We start from the raw sequence: 10,000 nt of genomic DNA, 5'->3' as shown, positions 1-10,000 counted from the left end.
GATAGACCTAAGGTCACGTTAAATTGAATTTTACCAAAATTTACGCGATTTCTTACGAAGCGTGTTTCCTAAGAGCAATGAGAAGACCACACGCACGAACCATACGCACGAGTATCATACCCCATAAGGTTATCTCTTAAGTTCGTTTTCTCGAACCATCGGCAACATACAGGATTATATTAGAAATCTGTTTTTACGATTTTAAGGAGAGAAAAAGAAAGAAAAAAGAGGAAGAAAAAGAAAAAAAAAAATCCAGAAAAAAAACAGATCGCGTACTTACGCATACGTACATATGTGTAAGTACGTCCATATATGAAAGAATTAAAAGAAAATAAAAAAGAAAAAAAAAGGACAAAAAAAATCGTGCTAGTGATAATATACATTTCGAGAAAAAAAAAAAAAAAAAAAAAAAAAAAAAGAAAAAGAAAACTCCGCTGTAAGACACAATATTGTATACGACGAATACCTCGTAATATTTTATTTTCTCTAGAAGAATGCGCATGTACTGTACACCATATAAATATAATAAGAACGAAAAGTAAAAAAAGGGAGAGAGAGAGAGAGAAAGAAAGAAAGAAAGAAAGAAAAAAGATAAAAAGCTCGTCACGAAACCAATCTGCGAGTATCAAAGGTAAAAATGATAACCTCCCGACGAATCCGTAGTCCGTGTTACTTCGAGACAAAGGGTGGTAAAACCGTACCGTGGCAAAGAAACTTTTCTCTCATTCTTACTCTCTCTTTCTCATACACACACAATTTCTCTCTCTCCCTTTTTTTCTCTCTTCCTCTCTCTTTCTCTCTCTCTCTCTCTGTTTCACTCTTTCTCCTTCTGTCTTTTTTCCTTTTCATTTTTCTCCCCTGAGAGTCACACGGTTGATGTTCCCGAGATTCTACTCTCCCTTCCTCCCTCCCACCGTTCATTCCACCCTTTTTTCTTCTCCTTCTTTCTTTTTTTTCTTTCTTCTTCTTCTTCTTCTTCTCTTTCTCCTCCTCCTTCTCCTTCTCTTTTTTCCCTCTTCGTCGCACCTTTTTGTTCACGTAGACGCGGGTGCGTGCGTACAAAACGTTTCTTTCCTCTTTCCATCCTCACCACCCCCTCTCTCTCTCTCTCTCTCTCTCTCTCTCTCTCTTCGTGGGTGCCCGAGGCAAATACGGGACTGGTGAAACGGCAGGGGGGATGAGTCGGGGTGAGAGACAGGGAGAGAAACAGAGAAGAAGAAAGAGAAGGAGAAAGTGTCGGATAGGGTGGTTGAAGGGTGTAGGATATATACATACATATATACATATATATGTAGAAAGAGAGAGAAAGAGAGAAAGAGAGAAGTCCAAAGCAGCATAGTTCAGTTCTTCCCCCTCCCTCCTCCTCCTTCTCCTTCCATCTTCCTTCGTCTCTTCGAATCTTCTTCAATTTCGTATTAAAAGAAGTCGAATGCAATGAAATACTCGTGTGTACTTCTTTTATAATATAAACTCAATGATAAAGAAAAAAATATTTTATCTTTATAATACGATAAAAAGATACACAGATATAAATTGATTTATTCTTTTATTTTATCGAGCATATTGAAATTTAATGGAATATAAAAGGAGAGAGGTTCGTGATCGAGATCTGTTGAAAGTAATTGAATATCTCGATCAAAAGTTATGACGCAAAAATCTATTTATCTCTCTCTATCTATCTATCTATCTATTTCTATCTTTCTGTCGGTCTCTATTTCTATCTACATTTCTATTCGTAAATGATTACGTCGAGTTGAAAACCATTCGTGTATGGTTGTTGGCTTGTCGTAAACGATCAACGGGTAATAACACTTGACATTGTCCGAATAAAATTCGAGAAATAAATTCGAACGACGCGATAGATAGAAACGACGAGCATGCTATCACATACATCTTTTTAAATGTGTGTGCGTGTGTGTGGGTATGTATATATATATATATATGCTTTTATATAGAGTGTACACGGAAAGTTCTTTGGTAGGTCAAAAGTTTCTTCATACGTGAGAGCCAAAAGTTTTTCCTGACTGATTCGAAAAAATCATTTACTCCTTTTTCGTTTTTGTTTTCTTTCTTTTTTTTTTTTTTTTTCTCAGAAGCTTTTTAAACTTTTTAGACTGGTTAATTAATTTTTTCTTTCTTTCTTTTCATTCTCTTTCAAATCGTAAAAAATGTTCCTACGCTTGAAATGTTGAAATGATACGAAAAAATAATATATATAATAATAAATTAAATAAATAAATAAATAAATAACAAAAGTCTCAATAAGGAGCACGTAACAAAGTTATAATAGAATAAATCGATATATATATATATATATATATATATACATAATTGATTTTTAATATAATTTAAAATATAACTTAAAGTTTCGATCGAATCGTATTATGACCCACATATATATAAATACTACGATAGAATAATACGACAACATTAGATTGGATGACAAGTGTGATTAATCTTATCTGATCAATGACAGTTTCAAAATGACTTTTAATGAGATAATAGATTCTCTTTATGTTTCTGTTTACGCGAAACGTCGTCTGGCTTGCGTTTTAAACGTAACTAACTGACTCGTTTTAAAAAAGAAAATATAGACGATCAAACGTAGAGAAAAAGAAAGAAAGAAATAAAGAAATAGGGAGAGATAGAGAGAAAGAGAGAGAGAGAGAGAGAGAACGAGCACTCTTGCAGTTACGAGCAAACTCAAGGATTATATTTCTAAACGCGATGTTTGTGCATATATGACGTTTACGACCACTCGAATAATCCCACCATGAAGAATGTTTAGCAACCGAGTTCCCTTTTTTATTGTTTTCTTCCTTTTCTTTTTTTTTCTCTTTCTCTCTCTCTCTCTCTATCTCTCACACACACACACACACAACACACTCATTCCTCACGCTTTGCCTCTTTGTTTTCTTCTTGCTTTTATTCAACTCTTTACCCTTTTTTTTTCTATTCTTTTCTTTTTTATCCTCCTTGTCTCAATCTTTATCTTCTTATCTTTTTTGTTCCTTTTATTTGTCTTTTTTATTTTTCTTTTTTCTTTTTTTATTTTGTTTTGTTTTGTTTTGTTTTTTACTCGATCTTTAATTAATCGTTATTTCATACATACCGTAATTACTCAAGCACGTATTGTGTACTTATTTTACGTATATATTAATAGTACATATGTATCGTATCGTATTTATTGTTATTTATTTTATATGTACGTAAGAAATAGATGCGTGATTGATTGCGATATTTTACTCGACAAATATTTTTGCATAAGGTAACGAGTTATGCGAGTACCTGGATAAAAGTATTTGGCGGTTGAAAAGTCCCAATGGACAATAGTGGCAATGGTGGTGGTGACGGTCATGTTGGTAGTTCAGGGGTGAAGGGGAGGAAGGTTTAACGTCGTAAAATGTGAGAGAGTGGCAAGCTCATTCGGGGGTTCGGTACGTTATAAGTAAAATACGAGAAATTTTACGACGTTGTTAAGAACTGTTTTACGATGAATTAAGACGTACCCTTTAAATCTTTTCCGACTTAGGCGACAGCTACCGAAAAAGGATAACCCTTAAATTACTTACGATATTTCTTATCCCTTTTTTCGTTTGCTTTTTTATTCTACTTTTTTTTTTTTTTTCATTTTTTATTTGTTTCATTTATTTATTTATTTTTTTATTTTTTTTTTTTTTTTGAGTTAAAGAGAAAAAAGAAAGAAGGATAGATCGATAAGGAAAGAGAACGAATGAAAGGGGAAAATACTTGTATTATATAAGAAATATAGTATATATATATTTTAGTACATAAGAAAAAAAAATTCGAATTTCACTTTCCTATATCGTCGAAAGGAGATAAGAATACAGAAAATTAATATAGGATTTTTAAGAAAATTAACATATCTACGTCGAATGATTTTTTATGATCAGAGTAGATAAGAGAGAACTAAAATATATGTATTTATGTACACATATATATATGTATGTGTATGTATATTATATGTATGTATATTATATAAATCGAGCGATCGTTAACGAGAGAGTAGAAACGCGAATTCTGATGATTGCGTACCTGATAAAATATTCCTTCGAAGTATCCGTCAATGTGGGATCGACGAGTGGCAAAGGGGGATAAAGGGAAAGGGTAGAGGGTTTTAGTTGGATGAACGATACCTATAATATTGGCTCTGATATAGAAAACGAAGTTAATGATCGTTTCGTAAAATTATCGATAGATGATTTTCGACAATCTATCGTACGAATAATATCAAATAATATAAAAAAAGAATTATTTCCATTTCGTGTTCTATATTCTATTCGTACAGATAGCGTGAAAAAAAAGAAATGTTTTACAAATTAAATCCCATTAATCCATATAATTATACTTATTGTTATTATTATTATTATTATTATAATGCTGTCGATTGTTTAATTAAGCCGACATAACTTATTACCGATTTATATATTTATTTTATATATTAATATATTTTTATATATTATAAATATCATAAACGCAAGATATAAGAAAAATATATTTAAGAGAAGCACGTTATATTATTTATATATATATATATATATATATATATATATATATATATATATCATGCGTATAATAAAAGGAAGATAAGAAGAAAATATATCGATACGTTCGTGGAGCTCGTTTATCGAGCGCAGTTTCGATGTCGACCAACTGGAAAAGGAGTAAGGGAAGAAGGGTGAAGAGGGGTAAGGGGGATGCCAAGGGACGTTGGCATTTGGTTTAAATGATTTCATCGAACCCATAAGAGGTCCAGTAGCAGCATCCAATGTTGGTTCGTTCAATGTGCATTGAACGCCATAATCGAGTGTTATCGCCAGAAGGGCGCCGTATAACTTATTGCCGTCTTGCTGGTGACTTTTCTTTCGTCCAGTTCATTCGTTCAGTTCATTCGAATGGCATGTAAGATAAAGAGAGAGAGAGAGAGAGAGAGAAAGAGAGAGGGAGAGGGAGAAAAGAAAAAGATAGAAATATGGATAGATAGATAGATGGATGGATAAAGTCGGATGCTGTATGGACCATTTCTCTGTAATCATTAGTAAATACCTACTATTAAAAATTTTCATTGTCACTTTTTAATAAGGATATTAATTAAATCGTCGATGATTAATATTAAACGTTAAAAAGAAAATAAATAAAATTTTTCGATGGTCGTTAAAGAAATCGACTATCAATCGATTAACAAAGTAATTTTTTATTGTTTCTTGAAAATTGAAAAAATATTAAAAATTGAAAGAACAGAAAATCTACTATTCATCATCCTATCCTACTCATCCTTAGACAGAACCAGTTTTATAGGGGAAACGTTTATATGATATCTTCGAAAAATTCGAAAATAAATTTGTAAAAGTTCGATAGAAAAAAAAAATTCTAATGTTTGATAGGAACAATTAAGAGAGATTGGAGAAGTGTAATGGGGATTGAGGTGAGGTGAGTGAGTGATGTGGGTAGGGTAACGAAAATGTAAGCGAGAGTTGGAATTAAATTGGTTTAAACCGTTCAATTCGAATATTAACTGAATATGATTCCAAGGATGGGAGGATGGTGGGTGATCGATAGGAAGGTGGGAGGTTGATAGGAGGGTGGGAGGATGGAAATAGCAAATTAATTATCCATCTGGACTGCTGTTGGTTCATGGTTAGATGCAATCACGATCGACGATGATTCAATTGGTTCGTCGTTTCTATCAGCAGAAATAACTACAGCAACAGCAGCAACACAACTGCATATAAATCTCTCTTTCTCTCTCTCTTCATTCTTTTTTTCTTTTTCTTTTTCGTAAAATCGTATAAAAAGTTTCATCTTTGACGCGAGAAAGGAAGACGACTGACGAATAATGTCTACCACCTACAATCTACGTTATATTTCGAGGAGAAAAGAGAATCGGAGTGCAAAAAGAGAAAAGGAAAGAAAGAAAGAGAGAGAGAGAGAGAGAGAAGAATCAGCAGACGTGGTTGAGAAGACGAAGAAGAAAGAAAAAAAAAGTAAAGAAAAAAGATGGGTCGTTGCTGCTACTGGCTGTTGTTGCTGCTGCCAACGTCGTCGTCGTCGTCGTCGTCGTCGTCGTCGTCGTCGTCGTCGTCGTCGTCGTTGTTGCTGCCGGTCTGGCGCCGTTCGTCCAGAGAAGTTCACGCCATGTTTCCTTTTTCTTGTTGCTCTTATCTCCTTTTTCTCTCGTTTCTTTCTCCTTCCTTATATTCTCTTTCCTTTTTCGTACCGTGATTACATCGGACATAAGACACCATTCTTACACGCTAAGACGATGTATTTCGATTTCCTTTTTTTTTATTTTCATTCCACTTTCTGTCTTTTTCTTTCTTTTTTTTTTTCTTTTTTTATAAGTATTATTACAGTGATGTGTAGTAATAATAATAATAATTATAATAAAATAAGAATAATAAAGGAAATGTAATCATAAAATAATATTGCAATAATAATATCATAATTATATATAAATATTTGTTTGATCTTAATCAACGTAACAAGAAATAATTCACGAAGAAATTGGCGAGTAATATTTAATAGTAGTTGTACGGGGCTCCAATTTTGTACATAAAAGATACGATGACAAATCCTCTCTCTCTCTCTCTCTCTCTCTCTTTCTCTGGGAACTAATTACAGGTCTGTCTTTGTTGTAGCACGGTTCAAGACTTCGTTAGAATATAATTTGCATATAACAGATCCCACGTGGTAGGGTGGGGGGTTAGTGCTGGTGGTGGTTGGTGTGTAGCAGAGGGGTTGAGGGAAAGATGTGAGACCAACGAAGGAAAGGCAACTTACATTCACGCATAGCGTTTAATTAAATCTAATCGGCTACCCCTTGACACTACGTCCAATTTCTTAAACGTAACATTCTCGACACGTTAACTTCCATGTTCTCTCTTTTTCTCTCTCTCTCTCTCTCTCTCTCTCTCTCTCATCATATATATAATTAATACTATTATACATATAATTAATACCATTTTATATATATATATACACAATTTTTTATTATTATTATTATTATGTAGATATGTATAATTTTTTTCTTTTTTTTTTTTGTTATTACTATTATATAGCTGTACATAAATCTATTAATTTTAATAATGATTAAATAATAAGGATTAAAACGACCATTGATTCTCGAACGATTAATAAAAAAAAAAAGCAAGAAAAAAAGAAAGAAAGAAAAGATATCTCTACGATCGGTCGAATAATTAATAACGAATAAAAATGGATAATAAATTAACACGATTATTTAATGATATTAATTATGTCGCCGTAACTTTTGCCATTTTTTATTCAATTAAATCATAGCAATCAATCGTTAAAGATATTTTTTAATTTACTTCGTATATATACCATTATAGAATATTAATTCTTTTAATATTTTAATCGTGAATTAATCGTTAGATTTTATTTTTTCTTTTTTTTGCCTTTCATGTGAAAATAAAACCGCGAGAAAGTTTTACTATGAATAAATGAAAATCTCTCGCGACGTAATTCGAATGTAATACTTGAATTAATTTATGATTTAATTAATTAATTAATGATTACATCGATTTCACGATAATCAATAAATATTCTTCTGAAATAGAAGAAGAAGAAGATGACAATCATTAGTTATAAACATTGACGTTCGATTAAAAAGAAAAAGAAACTTCAATTTAATTAATTTAATTAGATATTTGAATCGTATAATTCACGTTTCTACGATCAACTATCCTATCAACTAACTGTCATTATTGCGAATAGAGAAAGTTAGTTTAAACGTATGTTAATTATTCATACCTAAACATACTCGTGAAAGTTTCTAGTATGATCATTCGAACTCTAGTTGTATATATATACATATGTATGTGTATGTGTATGTGTATGTGTTAACGTGTAACTGATGTTTCTGATAGTTCAAATATACTTTAGATAAAATGATTAAAATGATCTATGTATTTCTAAAAGTCGTAATTAAATCTATTAATATTTGAAGAATCTTTAAATCCATTAAAAATAAATTAATAGACAAATAAATTATTCAAATCTATTACTGTCCTTTTAATTGACATATATTTTCTCGTTAAACGTTAATTGATTTAAACTAATTAACCTCGTGCAATAATATACGTGGTATGTTAAAAGAAAAAAAAACAAAAAAAAAAAAAAACAAAACAGGAAGAAATAAAACGAAACGAAAGAGATATATACGAAGGCGTGACGATGCTATAAATTACGTGACAAACAGACAGAGAGAGAGAGAGAGAGAGAGAGAGAGAGAGAGAGAGAGAGAGAGAGAGAGAGAGAGAGAGAGAGATGCTTTTTTAATTCGTTTAATTTCACTGAGACACGCTCGCAAAAGAGAGTTTTCGAGAGTTTTATATATCGCCTTTGCTGTCAGAGACTATTCGAATCAATTGCGTAGGTCAAGTGGTATCGTTTGCAAAGTATTATTACGTCTAACGTCGTTCATATTTATAGTTCGTTAAAAGACAATGAATGTTTAATCGATATGTTTGTTGACTATATATATAAAGATTTTGTATTTCATTATCTAATCTTATACGGTATATAAGAAAATAAAATAAAATGAAAAAAGAAAAAAAATATATATATATATATATATTTTAATATAATTGATATATCGTCAAAGCTATATATACTTTCATTCTCATATATTTTTAATTCACATATTTTTCATTTCACTTTGTTCTCTTTGAATGATTTTTCATATGAAAAAGCTTTGCGAAAAGATTTTACGAAACAACAGGATTAATGTGGAAAGTGTGATGAGAATGAGTGATCGAAAAATAAAAAAAAGAAAAAGAATAATAATAAAACAAGAAAAAGAATAAAAAGAAAATATAAGAAAAATATAGAAAGGCGAGAAGTAATCGCGAATGTTTGTAATAAACACATACGGAGATCACGTCAATTAACGTATAAAGACATTTACATATATACGTGATGTACGTCTACAAGGACGATAATGTTTATAAACGGTTATGAGAGAAGAAGGTTTATTACGAGTGTCAGTACTACGTAGACAATCGAACGATACGGACCTAGACGACTTACATAGTAATTATTTATTTACGACGACGAAGAACACGAAGAGGAAGATGACGACAATGACGACGTAGTTAAAGGAATCATCATCGTAAAGAAAGCTTTCGTTATATTTGTTAAAAAACATAGATATGTACGTATATATTTCTATTTATTTATAATATTATATATATATATATATATCTGTGTGTAGGCTATAAGTCGTAATAATTGTAATTTCTCTAATTATTATTATTATCGTTTAATTGAAATAATTTCATTAATTTCTTTTTTCTTTCTTTAACGTTAATTAATAATTGTTTATAATAGTTCATTCACATTTTCGTATATGTGTGTATGTATGTGTATGCGTTATTTCTTTCTTCCTCCCTCTCTCATTCTTTATCTCTTTAAATACTTTTGCATATATCAATTGTATTAGTTCGTAGCTCGTAAAACTAAACAAGAAAGATAATTATCAATAATAACCTATAAGCATATAACATACGTACATAAGTATATATAATATTCGTTCGTCTTACATAAATTCCATCTATGTATATTATATTTTTATAATTTTTCTCTCTTTCTTTTTTCTCCCCTCTTCTTATCGTACATCTATTTTTCTTTTTTCTTTCTTACTTTCTTTTCTTTTTTCGCGCGATGATAGAATCGTGTTCCATTAAACTTTGATATACGTAGAAAACGACGGAAAGGAACACTGACATGTCGGTTTTCCTCTCCATTCACTCCAACACACTCCCTCCCACTCTCTCTCTCTCTCTCTCTCTCACACCCCATATATATATATATATCCTTGTTCATCTCGCTGAACAGGAACGTTGGTTCAGAGGATTTGGAGTGTCCGCACGGCGGATTCTGCGGTTTTCCAGCGAGCTGACTCTGTCGGTGGCGGGTGCGGATAGATAGATAGATAGATAGATAGATAGAAGGGTTGAGG

General features: G+C 31.5%; 1 protein-coding gene across 4 annotated transcripts in view; it reads left to right on the top strand.

The window, feature by feature from the left end:
* LOC124955868 (glypican-6) overlaps nucleotides 1–10,000 on the top strand; it is a 118,653-nt gene that overhangs the window by 71,688 nt on the left and 36,965 nt on the right. The window contains exon 1 of one of the 4 annotated variants that reach the window (XM_047510912.1): nucleotides 7,345–9,193. The exons of the other annotated variants lie outside the window; for them this stretch is intronic. The gene's annotated coding sequence lies outside the window, so the exon portion shown is untranslated. Of the gene's footprint in view, nucleotides 1–7,344; nucleotides 9,194–10,000 lie in introns of those variants that run through there. 4 annotated transcript variants of the gene reach the window in all.

Source organism: Vespa velutina, chromosome 19 (assembly GCF_912470025.1).
Source record: "Vespa velutina chromosome 19, iVesVel2.1, whole genome shotgun sequence".
NCBI lineage: Eukaryota > Metazoa > Arthropoda > Insecta > Hymenoptera > Vespidae > Vespa > Vespa velutina.
This window is presented reverse-complemented; position numbering and strand designations above follow the sequence as displayed.